The sequence below is a fragment of the Mirounga leonina genome, unplaced genomic scaffold, assembly GCF_011800145.1.
Source record: "Mirounga leonina isolate KUSES-001 unplaced genomic scaffold, KU_Mleo_1.0 Mir_173, whole genome shotgun sequence".
Classification (NCBI taxonomy): domain Eukaryota; kingdom Metazoa; phylum Chordata; class Mammalia; order Carnivora; family Phocidae; genus Mirounga; species Mirounga leonina.
Genome location: NW_023270447.1, coordinates 23201052 through 23217477, shown reverse-complemented (window position 1 = coordinate 23217477; position 16426 = coordinate 23201052). Strand labels below are relative to the sequence as shown.

Sequence of the window (16426 nt, the reverse complement as noted above, 5' to 3'; positions counted from 1 at the left end):
CTGAGTGGCAGGAGCAAATCACTGAAGATTTTATGGAGTATGATTCCATCTATATGAATTTCCAAAACAAGCAAAACAACGAATATTGTGAGAGTGTATACACAGATAGTAAAAGTATGGCAAAAACAAGAGAGTGGTTAGCTATAAATGCAAGAAGGGAAGAGACAGACGTGATTAGTGAGGGATACTCAAGAAGCTTATAATGGTCTATTTCTTAATGTTAATAAAGTTTGTTTTATTATCATTGTTTAAACTGTGTGCATGTTTCATATTTGTCATGTTAAATACACAAATTCTTTTTTTTTAATTGGAAATATATAGAATCTGAAGTTGAGTCTGGACTTGATCCAGCTCTGAACATTCCTAGGGCTATAACCTGAGTTTCCTTATCTGTTAGAATCATGTTACCATCATCATCATAAGGTTATTGCAAGAAAGAAAAGGGTACCTTGAATATAACAGGGACTCAATAATTATTAGTTTCCTTCTCCTTATGCACTGCATGTTGATTAGTGTTTTCAACAGTCTTTGAACTGATATTGCACTATCTACCCTATATATTCACCACATTCATATTTATAATTTGCTATTGTTATTCTTCCAAAAATATCTTTTATCATCTCACTCCTCTTAAAATCTTCCATAGAGTAAGAGTAGAGTTTTTGCATATAACTGGAGTTAAGTTGTTGTCAGCTTGAAATAGATTGCTATAACTATAAGAGGTTTTATGTAAGCCCCACTGTAACCACAAAGTATCTATAAAAGATACACAAAAGAAAATGAGAAAGGAATCAAAGCATGTCATAATAAAAATTCAATGAAACACAACTGAAGACAGGAGAGAGAAGAGGAACAAAGAAGCTATAAGACAAAACAATTGCAATTAATAAATGGCAACAGTAAGTCTTTCCTTATTAGTAATTACTTTAAAGGTAAATGGATTAAAGTCTGCAATCAAAAGACTTAGAGTGGCTGAATGGATTTTAAAAAAGATCCAACTATATGATATCTACAAGAGACACACTTTGGATTTAATGCCATATGTCAGATGAAAGTGAAACATGGAAAAAGATATCCCATGCAAATGATAACCAAAAGAAAGGTGTGGCTATATGTACATCAAACAAAACAGACTAAGTCAAAAACTGTCATAAGAGCCAAAGAAAAACATTAACTAATGACAAAAGGGTCAATTTGCCAGAAAGACATAACAATTATAAATAAATAAGCACCCAATATCAGATACCCAAATACATGAAGCAATTATTGACAGAACTGAAGGAAGGAAGAGAAAGAAACACAATAAATGCAAAAGATTCCAATGCCTTATTTTCAATAATTGACAGAACAACCAGACAGAAGATCAACAAAGGAACAGAAGACTTGAACAACACTAAAAATCAAATGGACCTAATAAACATAAAGAACATTCCACTCAAAGCAGAATACACTTTCTTTTCAAGCACATATGGAACATTTTCCAGTACAGATCAAATAGATCATATTTTAGGCCACAAAACAAGTCAACACATATAATAAAATAGAAATTATACCAACTATCCTTTCTGACCTTAATGGAATGAAACTAGAAATCAATAGCAGAAGGAAAACTGAAAAAGTCACAGATAGGAGGAAATTAAACAACACACTCCTGAAGAACCAATGGGTCAAAGAAGAAATCAAAAGGGAAATTATATCATGGAACACTTCATCTAAAACTAATGATGTAATGTATGGGGATTAACATAAGAATAAAATAAAATAAATGTGAAAAAAAAAAAAGCACAATGCACTCCCTTAAAAAAAAAAAAAAGAAAGAAAATATCTTGGGACAAATGAGAATGAGAACACAATATACCTCCATTTATGGGATGCATAAAAATAGTACTAAGAGGGAATTTTAAAATGGTAAACACCTACATTAAAAAAGAAGAAAGATCTCAAATAAGCTACCTAACTCTATACCTCAGGAAACTAGAAAAAGAACAAACTAAGCCCAGAGTTAAGAGGTAGAAGGAAATAATAAAAATTAGAACAGAAATAAGTGAATAGAGGATAGGAAAACAATAGAAAAAAATCAACAAAACTAAAAGTCTTTTTTTTAATCAACAAAATTGATAAACCCTTAGCTAGACTAACAAAAAGACAAGACTTAAATAAAATAAAAAATGAAAGAGAAGCATAAGTACTAATATGAATAACTGCACACCAACATTTTGGTTAACCTAGAAGACACAGATAAAATTCCTAGAAACATATATCGTACCAAAACTGAATCATGAAGAAATAAAAAATCCAACAGATCTCTAACTAATAAGGAGATTGAATCAATAATAAAAAACCTCCCAACCAGGAAAAGCATAGAACCCAATGACTTCACTGGGGAATTCTACCACACATTTAAAAAAAAAAATTAATGTAAATCCCTTTCAAACTCTTTCAAAAAGCTGAAGAGAAGGGAACACACTCAAACTCATTTTATGAGGCCAACATTACTATGATACCAAAGACAGATAAAGACACTATAAGAAAAGAAAATTACATGCCAAATTCTCTGATGAATATTGGTGTAAAAATCCTCAAAAAAATACAGCAAAATGAATCTGACAGCACATTAAAGAACCATAACCAAATGGGATTCATCCCTGGGATATAAGAATTGTTTATATATGATAATCAATCAATGTGATATACCACATTAACAGAACAAAAGATAAAAATAACATAATCATGTTAATAGATGCAGAAAAAGCATTTGACAAAATTTAATACCCTTTCATGGTAAAACACTCGACAAACTAAAAATAGGAGGAAATTCCTCAATCTAATAAGGGTCATAAATGAAAAGTCCACAGTTTATATTATACTCAAGAGTGGAAAACTGAAAGCTTTTCTCTAAGATTAGGAGCAAGGCAAGAATGCTCCTTCCCACCACTTCTATCCAACATAGTATTAGAAGTCCTAGATAGAACAATTAATCAAGAAAGAAAAAAATGCACCCAAGAAGGAAAGGAAAAAGTAAAATTTCTGTTCACAGATGACATCATCTTGTATGTAGAAAATCCTAAAGATGTTACCAACATATTGTTAGAACAAATAAATGAATTCAACAAAATTGTAGAATACAAAATCAACATACAAAAATCAGCTGCATTTGTATACATTGACAACAAACAATCTGAAAAGGAAATTAAGACAATAATCCCATTTACGATAGCATCACAAACAATAAAATACTTAGGAATAAACTTAACCAAGGAGGTGAAAGACTTATACACTGAAAATTACAAAACATTGCTGACAGAAATTAAAGATAACACAATTAGTGTAAAGATATATCATGTTCATGGACAGGAAGACCTAATACTGTTAAAACATTCATACTACCAAAAGCAATCTACAGACTCAATGCAATCCCTGGCAAGAACTCAACGGCAAATATAGAAAAAATAATTCTATTATTCATATGGAACCACAAAGGACCCTGAATAGCCAAAAGAATCTTGAGAAAGAAGTATGCTGGAGGTCTCACATTTCTTGACTTCAAAATATATTAAAATGTTATAATAAAACAGTTTGGTACTGGCATAAAGACAGATATATAGGCCAATGAAACAGAACAGAGTACTCAGAAATAAAACCACACATATATGATCAAACGGTCTTTGACAAGAATGCTAAGACAATACAATGGAAAAAAAGATAGTCTCTTCCACAAATGGTGTTAGGAAAGCTGGATATGCAAATTGGATCCTTCTCTTACACCATACACATGAATCAACTCAAAATGGGTTAAAGACAAATATAAGACCTGAAACCATAGGCAGAAAGCTCTATTACTTTGGTCTTGGAATGATTTTTTGGATTTCACACAAAAGCAAAGGCAACAAAAGCAAAAATAGACTAGTAAATACTTCTGCACAGAAAGAAAACAATCAACGTAGTGAAAAGGCAGTTTACAGAATGGGAGAAAATATGTGTAAACCATAAATCTGGTAAGTGTTTAATATCTAAAATATAGAGGGAACTCCTACAACCCAACAGCAAAAACCAAATAACCCAATTAAAATAATGGCCAAAGGACTTTAACAGAAATTTCTCCAAATAAAACAAATGACCAAGTATATTTTGTAAAAATGTTCAACATCACTAATCATTGGGGAGATGCAGATCAAAGCCACCTCATACCTGTTAGAATGACTATTCTAGAGATATCACCTCATACCTGTTAGAATGACTATTATAAACAAACACAAAATAAATGTTGAAAGGATGTAGAGAAATTGGAACTCTTATGTACTATTGGTGGGAATGTAAAACAGTGCAGCCACTGTGGAAAACTGTGTGGAGACCCTCCATAAATTAAAAACAGAACTACCATGTGATCCAGCCATCCCACTTCTGGGTATTTATCCAATAGAACTGAAAGCAGGAGCTCAAAGAAATAACTGTACTCCCATGTTCAATGCAGCATTATGCAATAGCCTCTGGGTAGAAACAAGCTAAACATTCCTTGAAGGATGAATGGATAAAGAAAATGTGGATATTTAGACTACTGGGCAATGGACTGTTATTTAGCCTTAAAAAAAGAAGGAGGAACTTCCATACTGTTTTCCATAATGGCTGCACCAGTTGACATTCTCACCAGCAGTGTACAGAGTTTCTTTTTCTCTACATCCTTGCCAACACTTGTTATTTTCTTGTCTTTTTTTTCCTCCTCTTTTTAATAATAGCCAGTCTAACAGGTGTAAGGTAACATCGTATTGTGGTTTTGATTTGCATTTTCCTGATGATGCGTGATACTGAGCATCTATTAAAAAAAAAAAAAAAGGAAATTCTAACATATGCTACGTCATGGATAAACCTTGAATACCTTATGCTAAGGGAAATAAACCAGTCACAGGAGGACAAATAATGTATAATTCTATGTATATGAGGTGTCTAAAATAGTCATCATCATAGAAGCAGAAAATAGAATGATGGCTGGTTGCTAGAGGCTGGAGGAGGTGGAAATACAGAGTTGCTGTTCAGACTGGGTACAGACTTTCAGACATGCAAGACAAAATGGTCTAGAGATTTGCTGTACAACAATATGTATATAGTTAACATTATTGTACTATACACTTAAAAATTTGTTGAGAGTAGATTTTATGTTATGTGTTTTTATCACTACAACAAAACAAAATCTTCCATGAGATTATTGGCTTATTAGCATTTAAACTTCTCAGCTTTATATTTCAGAATTGTCACAATCTGATTCCTAACTTTTTTTTAAGACAAGTGGGTTTACTTTTGCGCTCCATCCCTGTGTTCATGTTTGTACCTGTTATATAAAGACTCTCATTCCTTGACTCTACCTGGCCAAATCCAACCCATCCAACTTAAAATCCTAATTTTTCTGTAATGTTTCTCAGAAAAATGGCCATATTAGTCATTCTTTCCCCTTCCCCTGAGCTCCTTATTGTTCACTTATGTGCCGCCTAGTTATGCTTTTTTAACTTTTCACATGTGGAAATCTCACGCTTTCAGAAAATTACAAGTTCCGGGCGCCTGGGTGGCTCAGTTGGTTAAGCGACTGCCTTCGGCTCAGGTCATGATCCTGGAGTCCCTGGATCGAGTCCCGCATCGGGCTCCCTGCTCGGCAGGGAGCCTGCTTCTGCCTCTGACCCTCCCCCCTCTCATGTGCTCTCTCTCTCTCATTCTCTCTGTCTCAAATAAATAAATAAATCTTAAAAAAAAAAAAAAGAAAATTACAAGTTCCTAACAGAAGACCATCTTTTAATCTTGTTTTCAAGTAATTGCTTAACACAGTACATTGCTCATTGTACAAACTCCTAAGTATTTCGTAGCTGACTAAATGAAGTCTGGAGAATAAAATGATAAATAATATCAGAAACCTTGATTTAGCATATTAAATATAAGTCTTCAGGGTAGGGTCAAGGTGATCTTAGAAAACTACTTAGAGTTATACATTTTCCTCTTAGCTCACGTCTATACAGATGATCACATGACCTATTTTAATAGTTCAGTGTGAAGGTTATTTTCATATATTGTGTAACATAATTCACAAATAGTAGGCTTTCTCTAAAAACTTATCAGAGATATTATACAATAGAAAATAACAGCCTGTTTTACCATCCCTAATTCCATAGCCAAAGTAACAACACAAATCATTATAACAACAAATAAATTATTTCTCTGTTTACTGGAGAACAGAGAATATTTACTGGGTACTCAGTTCCTGCAGTAAGCAGCAAAGGATGTGGTTTTTCTAATGTTGTGGGATGCTTGAAAGCAGATGGACAAACTGGGTAGCTCTTAAAAAAGGCTCGCTAAACTGTTTGTATCTATATACACATATACAAACACACATATTTTCACAATCAATGGAATCATAATCAACACAAGTTTCCAATCTTAGTTTGAGGTTTTTAGTCAACTGGCAGAAAATGAAGAGAAAATAAAAGGCTTCTTTAGAGCTGTGCCAAATTGCTCTGGAAAGAACCCAATTGGTTTACAAATAGGGTAACCATGTATTTCACATAAAGTGCACATAATTGGCTTGATGACCACCTTGAAGAGCCTCGATGGAGCTTTAGTAATTTATATTGTCCCTCCTTTCCAAACAAGATAGGTATATTAAAATAAAGGAAGTTTTAAGATGCTTCCATGATACAGTGTACACTACCAAAGAAACTCATCATGCTAATAGGGTCAGTATGTTTGACTCTTTTTTTTCCCTTCTGTTTCTAGAAACAACTTCAATAAAAATAGGAAGCACCAAGAAAAAAACATAACCAGACCCCTCTTAAACTGTAAGACAAAAATCATGTCCCTCTTCTTTTAAAATTTTCTGGTTCTTTTCATCTTTTCTGAAATATTAGATAAAGAATCCACAAAGTGATTATTACTCATTGGAAATTCAACCATTGATATTCATTAAAATGTCTGGTTTTCAGGGTTTTTGTCCCCCTTTTAAACAATGTAATTCTAAGACTAAAATAAGGAATGAGAAGGAAGTTTTAAAGATCACTGTTGTAATACTATTCAAGAGGTCAGTTGGATTTCTCCAGTTCTCTGACATTTTTTTTTTGACAAAACTTGAAGTGAAACAAAATTTCCAAACTGACTGACTGTCAAAGGGGCAGAAAACTGTTGGAACTCTCACCAAAATCAAAAGAGCTGGTGAGCACCATTTTGTACATTATCCCTCTGTCTTGGTGGTGCAGACAAGAATAGGGCACAGGTGTTCTAGCTGATCTGCTGGGGCCATCCCAGTGCACCCTGGTGTCCTGGCCCACACCAGCTCCAGCTGTCCCCAAAAGGTGGCCCCAGCACAGCATGCCCAAGGCCCCCACAACTGTGCCCACCTCAGCTCCAGCTGTGCTATTACTACAGCCTTGGCATGGCATGCTCTGGGACCCACAGCCTTTGTCTGATCCAATCATACCACCAGAGGGTTCCCAGTAGTGTTCTGGGGAACCCCCTAGCCTGTGTCTACATCATCTCCAGCCATCCTATCAAGCCAGCCCCAGCATAGCATGCTATGGGACTATATAGCCAACACCTCATACAACCACCCCACCAATGTGGCACTGGCAGAGCTCAACCTGCACCTCCCCAACCAGCCTGTGCCTACTCCATCTGTCCAACCAAAACAGCCCGGTGCACAGGATTCCCAGAAACCCTTCTGGCCTATGGCCCCTCCAGCTCCAGTGTCCTTTTAAGATGGTCAGAGTGCAATGCTTCTAAGAACCCTCCTGACCCATGCCTGCCAAAGCTGCCAAGTACATCTAGTGTACACAGGAGATTCTCCTACACAAGGCCCCTCCTTCAAGACCAGGAGACAGCTATTCTACCTAATTTAGAGAAACAAATACAGAAACAAAATGAGGATACAGAAGAATATGTTCCAAACAAAAGAACAAGATCAAAAACTGAGAAATAAACCCTAATGAAATGGAGATAAGTAATTTACCTGATAAAGAGTTCAAAGTAATGCTCATAAAGATGCTCACCAATCTCAGAAAAATAGAGAAAAACAGTGAAAACTTCAACAGAGATTGAAAATATAAGAAAGAACCAATCAGAGCTGAAGAATGTAATAACTGAAATAAAAAATATACTAAGGAGAATCAATAGCAAATTAGTTGATACAGAAGTATGAATCAGCAAACTGAATGACAAAATAGTGGAAACACCTAATCAGAACAGCAAAAAGAGAAAAGAATTTTTAGATATGAGGATAATGGACCTCTGAGACAACATCAAGCATACTAATATTCCCATTAGGATAAGAGAAAGAGAAAGGGACAGAAAAATAATTTGAAGAAATAATGACTGAAAACTTCCCTAACATAGGGAAGGAAACAGACATCCAAGTACATGAAGCAATAAGAACAATAAGAGTCCTCAACAAAATGAACCCAAAGAGATCTAAACCAAACATATTTTAATTAAAAATATTATAATTAAAATGGCAAAAGTTAAAGATAGAATCTTAAAGGCAGTAAGAGAGGGCACCTGGGTGGTTCAGTTGGTTAAGCATTCAACTCTTGACTTCAGCTCATAGTCTCAGAGTCATGAGATCAAGCCCCATATCAGACTCTGTGCTGGGCATGGCGCCTGTTTGGGATTCTCTCTCTCCTTCTCCCTCTCCCTCTACTACCCCCAGTTCACACACATACTCTCTCGGTCTAAATAAATAAATAAATAAATAAATAAATAAATAAATAAATAAAGGCAGCAAGAGAAAAAACAAATAATCACATACAAGGGAACACTATAAGATTGTCAGCTAATTTTTCACAGAAACTGTGGAGGTCTGAAAGGAGTAGCAGGATATACTGAAAGTGCTGAAAGGGGAAAATATACAATGGAGAATGCTCTACCCAGCAAGGTTATCCTTCAGAATTGGAGGACAGATGAAGAGTTTCCCAGACAAGGAAACTAAAGAAGTTCATCAGCACTAAACCGGCCTTACAAAATGTTAAAGAGTCTTAAAAAAGTAAAGTCCATAATTAGAAATAAGAAAACATATGAAAGAAAGAAATCCCACTGGTGAAGCCAAATATATATGGTGAAGGAGTAAATCAGCCACTTAAAAAGTTCGTATGAACATTTAAAGACAAAAATAGTAAAATCAACTATAAATATAGTAAGTAGTTAAGGGGTACATGAAATAAAAAGATGTAAAATGTGATGTCAAAAAACATAAACCTGGGGGAAGGAAGAGATGTAGTGCTATTAGAATGTATTTGAACTTAAGCAACTATCAGCTTAAAATAGACTGCTATGTATAAGGTCAATATATATAAACTTCACAGTAATCAAAAACGAAAATCCTAAAATATATATACAAAAAATCGAGAGAACAGAATCCAAACATAATACTAAAGAAAAGCATCAAAGGGTGCCTGAGTGGCTCAGCCGTTAAGCATCTGCCTTCGGCTCAGGTCATGATCCCAGGGTCCTGGGATGGAGCCCCGCATCAGGCTCCCTGCTCAGCAGGAAGCCTGCTTCTCCCTCTTCCACTCCCCCTGCTTGTGTTCCCTCTCTCACTGTGTCTCTCTCTGTCAAAGAAATAAATAAAATCTTAAAAAAAAAAAAGAAAAGAAAAGCATCAAAACACAAGAGAAGAGACCAAAAGAAGAAAGGAACAGAGAAGAACTAAAAATACGACCAGAAAATAATGAACAAAATGGCAATAAGTACATACCTATCAATAATTACTTTAAGTGTAAATGGACTAAACACTCCAATCAAAAGCTATAGGGTGACTGAATAGATAAGAAAAACAAGATTCACCTATATGCTGCCAACAAGAGACTCACTTCAGTTCTAAAGACATATAGAGACTGAATGTGAAAGAATGGAAAGAGATATTCCACACAAATGCAAATGAAAAGAAAGCTGGAGTAGTAATACCTATAAAAGACAAAATGGATTTTAAAACAAAGACTAACAAAAATAAAAGAATGGTATTACATAGTGATAAAGGAGTAAATCCAAGAAGAGGAAATAACATTTATAAATATTTATGCACTCAACACAGGAGCATCTAAATCTATAAAGCAAATATTAACAGACATAAAGGGAGAAATTAACAGTAAAGCAATAATAGCAGGAGACTTTAATATCCCACTTACATCAATGGATAGATCATCCAGACAGAAAATTAATAAGGAAACACTGGCCTTAAACAACACATCAGACCAGATGAATAGCACATTAGACCAGATGGACTTAATAGATATACATATGGAATATTTCATCTGAAAACTGTAGAATACACATTATTTTCAAGTGCATGTGGAATATTCCCTATAACAGGTCACTTAGTTTCAATAAATTCGAGGAGATTGAAATTATATCAAACCTCTTTTCTGACCACAACAACATGAAACTAGAAATCGATTACAAGAAGAAAACTAGAAAAAACACAAACACATAGAGACTAACAACACACTACTACACAACCAATGGATCAACAAAGAAATCAAAGAGGAAATTAAAAAATACCTAGAGACAAATGAAAATAGAAAGACAAGTTTCCAAAATCTATGGGAAACAGCAAAAGCAGTTCTGAGAAGGGAAGTCCACAGCAATACAGGCCTACCTCAAGAAACAGGAAATAAATGATCTATCTTTACACCTAATGGAACTAGAAAATAAACAGAGAAAGCCCAAAGTTAACAGAAGGAAAGAAATAATAAAGATCAGAGTGGAAATAAATGAAATAGAGACCAAAAAACATTTTAAAAGATCAATGAAACTAAAAGCTAGTACTTTGAAAAGGTTTAAAAATATTGACAAACCTCTAGTAACACTCATCAAGAAAAAAGAAAGTGAGCCCAAATAAAGAATGAAAGAGGAGAAAACATAGGCAGTACACTTTTTGACATCAGTCTTAGCAGGCCAGAAAGGACTGCCATGATATATTCAGAGCACTAAATGAGAAAAATATGAAGCCAAGAATACTATATCCAACTAGGCTGTCATTGAAAATAGAAGGAGAGATAAAAAGCTTCCAGGACAAACAAAAACTAAAAGAATTTGGGAACACCAAACCAGCCCTACAAGAAATATTGAAAGGGGTCCTCTAAGCAAAGAGAGAGCCTAAAAGTAACATAGACCAGAAAGGAACACAGACAATATACTGTAACAGTCACCTTACAGGGAATACAATGGCACTAAATTCATATCTTTCAATAGTTACCCTGAATGTAAATGGGCTAAATGCCCCAATCAAAAGACACAGGGTATCAGATTGGATAAATAAACAAGACCCATCAATATGCTGTCTGCAAGAGACTCATTTTAGACGCAAAGACACCTCCAGATTGAAAGTGAGGGGGTGGAAAACCATTTACCATGCTAATGGACACCAAAAGAAAGCTGGGGTGGCAATCCTTATATCAGACAAATTAGATTTTAAACCAAAGACTATAATAAGAGATGAGGAAGGACACTACATCATACTTAAAGGGTCTATCCAACAAGAAGATCTAACAATTGTAAATATCTATGCTCCTAACATGGGAGCAGCCAACCATATAAGCCAACTAATAACAAAATCAAAGAAACACATCAACAACAATACAATAATAGTAGGGGACTTTAACACCCCCCTCACTGAAATGGACAGATCATCTAAGCAAAAGATCAACAAGGAAATAAAGACTTTAAATGACATGCTGGACCAAATGGACTCCACAGATATATTCAGAACATTCCATCCCAAAGCAACAGAATACACATTCTTCTCTAGTGCCCATGGAACATTCTCCAGAACAGATCACATCCTAGGTCACAAATCAGGTCTCAACTGGTACCAAAAGATTGGGATCATTCCCTGCATATTTTCAGACCACAGTGCTTTGAAACTAGAACTCAATCACAAGAGGAAAGTCAGAAAGAACTCAAATACATGGAGGCTAAAGAGCATCCTACTAAAGAATGAATGGGTCAACCAGGAAATTAAAGAAGAATTTAAAAAATTCAGGGAAACAAATGAAAATGAAAACACAACTCTTCAAAATCTTTGGGATGCAGCAAAGGCAGTCCTAAGAGGAAAGTATATAGCAATACAAACCTTCCTCAAGAAACAAGAAAGGTCTCAAATACACAACCTAACCCTACACCTAAAGGAGCTGGAGAAAGAACAGCAAATAAAGCCTAAACCCAGCAGGAGAAGAGAAATAATAAAGATCAGAGCAGAAATCAATGAAATAGAAACCAAAAGAACAGTAGAACAGATCAACGAAACTAGGAGCTAGTTCTTTGAAAGAATTAATAAGATTGATAAACTCCTGGCCAGACTTATCAGAAAGGAAAGAGAAATGACCCAAATAAATAAAATCAATAATGAAAGAGGAGAGATCACAACCAACACCAAAGAAATACAAACAATTATAAGAACATATTAGGAGCCACTCTATGCCAGCAAATTAGATAACCTGGAAGAAATGGATGCATTCCTAGAGATGTATAAACTACCAAAACTGAACCAGGAAGAAATAGAAAACCTGAACAGACCCATAACCACTAAGGAAATTGAAGCAGTCATCAAAAATCTCCCAACAAACAAGAGCCCAGGGCCAGATGGCTTCCCAGGGGAATTCTACCAAACATTTAAAGAAGAATTAATACCTATTCTATTGAAACAGTTCCAAAAAAATAGAAATGGAAGGAAAACTTCCAAACTTATTTTATGATCTCAAAATCAGACAAAGACCCCATCAAAAAGGAGAATTACAGACCAATATCCCTGATGAACATGGAGGCAAAAATTCCCACCAAAATACTAGCCAATAGGATCCAACAGTATATTAAAAGGATTATTCACCATGACCAAGGGGGATTTATTCCTGGGCTGCAAGGTTGGTTCAACATCCGCAAATCAATCAATGTGATACAATACATTAATAAAAGAAAGAACAAGAATCATATGATCCTCTCAATAGATGCAGAAAGAGCATTTGACAAAGTACAGCATCTTTTCTTGATCAAAACTCTTCAGAGTATAGGGATAGAGGGTACATACTTCAATATCATAAAAGCCATCTATGAAAAACCCATAGCAAATATCATTCTCAATGGGGAAAAACTGAGAGCTTTCCCCCTAAGGTCAGGAACATGGCAGGGATGTCCACTATCACCACTGCTATTCAACATAGTACTAGAAGACCTAGCCACAGCAATCAGACAACAAAAAGAAATAAAAGGCATCCGAATCAGCAAAGAAGAGGTCAAACTCTCACTCTTTGCAGACAATAGGATACTTTATGTGGAAAATCCGAAAGACTCCACACCAAAACTTCTAGAACTCATACAGGAATTCAGTAAAGTGGCAGGATATAAAATCAATGCACAGAAATCAGTTGCATTTCTCTACACCAACAACAAGACAGAAGAAACAGAAATTAAGGAGTCGAGCCCATTTACAATTGTACCCAAAACCATAAGATACCTAGGAATAAATCTAACCAAAGAGGTAAAGAATCTGTACTCAGAAAACTATAAAATACTCATGAAAGAAATTGAGGAAGACACAAAGAAATGGAAAAACGTTCCATGCTCATGGATTGGAAGAACAAATATTGTGAAGATGTCAATGCTACCTAGAGCAATCTACACATTTAATGCAATCCCTATCAAAATACCATCAGTTTTTTTCACAGAGCTAGAACAAATAATCCTAAAATTTGTATGGAACCAGAAAAGACCCCGAATAGCCAGAGGAAAGTTGAAAAATAAAAGCAAAGCTGGTGGCATTACAATTCCAGACTTCAAACTCTATTACAAAGCTGTCATCATCAAGACAGCATGGTACTGGCACAAAAACAGACACATAGATCAGTGGAACAGAAAAGAGAGCCCAGAAATGGACCCTCAACTCTATGGTCAACTAATCTTCGACAAAGCAAGAAAGAATGTCCAATGGAAAAAAGACAGTCTCTTGAACAAATGGTGTTGGGAAAATTGGACAGCCACATGCAGAAGAATGAAGCTGGACCATTTCCTTATACCACACACAAAAATAGACTCAAAATGGTTGAAAAACCTAAATGTGAGACAGGAGTCCATCAAAGTCCTAGAGGAGAACACAGGCAGCAACCTCTTCGACCTCAGCCGCAGCAACTTCTTCCTAGCAACATCGCCAAAGACAAGGGAAGCAAGGGCAAAAATGAACTATTGGGACTTCATCAAGATAAAAAGCTTTTGCACAGCAAAGGAAACAGTCATCAAAACCAAAAGACAACCAACAGAATGGGAAAAGATATTTGCAAATGACATATCAGATAAAGGGCTAGTCTCCAAAATCTATAAAGAACTTATCAAACTCAACACCCAAAGAACAAAGAATCCAATCAAGAAATGGGCAGAAGACATGAACAGACATTTTTCCAAAGAAGACATCCAAATGGCCAACAGACACATGAAACAGTGCTCAACATCGCTCGGCATCAGGGAAATCCAAATCAAAACCACAATGAGATATACCACCTCACACCAGTCAGAATGGCTAAAATTAACAAGTCAGGAAATCACAGATGTTGGCGAGGATGCGGAGAAAGGGGAACCCTCTTACACTGTTAGTGGGAATGCAAGCTGGTGCAGCCACTCTGGTAAACAGTATGGAAGTTCCTCAAAAAGTTGAAAATAGAGCTACCCTATGACCCAGCAATGGCACTATGGGGTATTTACCCCAAAGATACAAATGTAGTGATCCAAAGGGGTATGTGCACCCCAATGTTTATAGCAGCAATGTCCACAATAGCCAAACTATGGAAAGAGCCAAGATGTCCATCAACAGATGAATGGATAAAGAAGATGTGGTATAGATATACATAATGGAATATTACGCAGCCATCAAAAAAAAAAAACCCCGAAATCTTGCCATTTGCAACAATGTGGATGGAACTAGAGGGTATTATGCTAAGCGAAATACGTCAATCAGAGAAAGACATGTATCATATGATCTCACTGATGTGAGGAATTCTTAATCTCAGGAAACAAACTGAGGGTTGCTGGAGTGGTGAGGGATGGGAGGATTGGGATGGCGGGGTGACAGACATGGGGGAGGGTATGTGTTATGGTGAGCGCTGTGAATTGTGTAAGACTGTTGAATCACAGACCTGTACCTCTGAAACAAATAATACATTTTATGTTAAAAAAAAAAAAAAAGAAGAAGATAGTAGGAAGGTAAAAATGAAGGGGGGAAATTGGAGGGGGAGACGAACCATGAGAGACTATGGACTCTGAGAAACAAACTGAGGGTTCTAGAGGGGAGGGGGGTGGGGTGATGGGTTAGCCTGGTGATGGGTATTAAAGAGGGCACATATTGAATGGAGCACTGGGTGTTATATGCAAACAATGAATCATGGAACACTACATCAAAAACTAATGATATAATGTATGGTGATAACATAACATATAAAATAAAATTTTAAGAAATCATAAAAAAGATGAGGTAGATATATACAACAAAATATTGCTCCACCATAAAAAATGATGAAATCTTGCCATTTGTAACAACATAGATGGACCTAGAGGGTATTACACTAAGTGAAATAAGTCAGACAAAGGCAAATATCATATGATTTCATTTACCATAGAATCTAGAAAACAAAAATGAACAAATAAAACAAAATAAAAACAGATTCACAGGGGCAGGAAACAAACTGTTGATTACCACAGAGGACAGGGGTCAGAGTAGGGAGGCAAAATATGTGAAAGACTTAAGAGTTACAAACTTCTAGTTAGAAAATATCAAGTTATGGAGAGATCATGTACAGAATAGAGAACAAAGTCAATAATATTTCAATAACTTTATATGGTGACAGTAACTATATTTATTGTGGCGATCATTTCATAGTATTTTAAGTTGTCAAATCACTATGATGTACATAGGAAACTAATAGGGTATAATATATCATAATTATACTTCTATAAATAAAATAAATAAATAAATAAATAATGCTAATTTCTAGTAATATATACACAACAACAGTAAAGGAAGTTAAAAATGCTTAGGGTTCTTCAGTTATTTTGTACTGTGTATAAATTCCAGGACACCGTAGACTTTCTTGTATTTTAATCAGAGGATATTTTATAGACCCTAAAGGGTTTCAGTGGCCAGAAAACTCTTATCTGTACATCATAGGTTATGGCTTTTTAGGTTTTTTTCATCTCTTCCAAGAAATCCTTTTTCAGTGATTTATGTTTTTTGAAAATATTATCCCCCTAATCTATGTCCATACCAAACAAGGAAAATCATTTTCCATGACCTGAACCCAAGAAGTTGGATAATATACTCTAGCTAAACAAAGGGTGCCGAAAGAACAACCAAACATGCAAACTACTTCCTGATTATCTTAAAATAAGCTCTACAGTTTATTAAACACACCTGAGACAGCTCAAA

The 16426-nt window shown here is 35.4% G+C and overlaps 1 protein-coding gene across 1 annotated transcript in view; it reads right to left on the bottom strand.

The window, feature by feature from the left end:
- The window catches only part of COL24A1 (collagen type XXIV alpha 1 chain), a 391807-nt gene that overhangs the window by 210480 nt on the left and 164901 nt on the right, over nucleotides 1–16426 (bottom strand). The window lies entirely within an intron of this gene.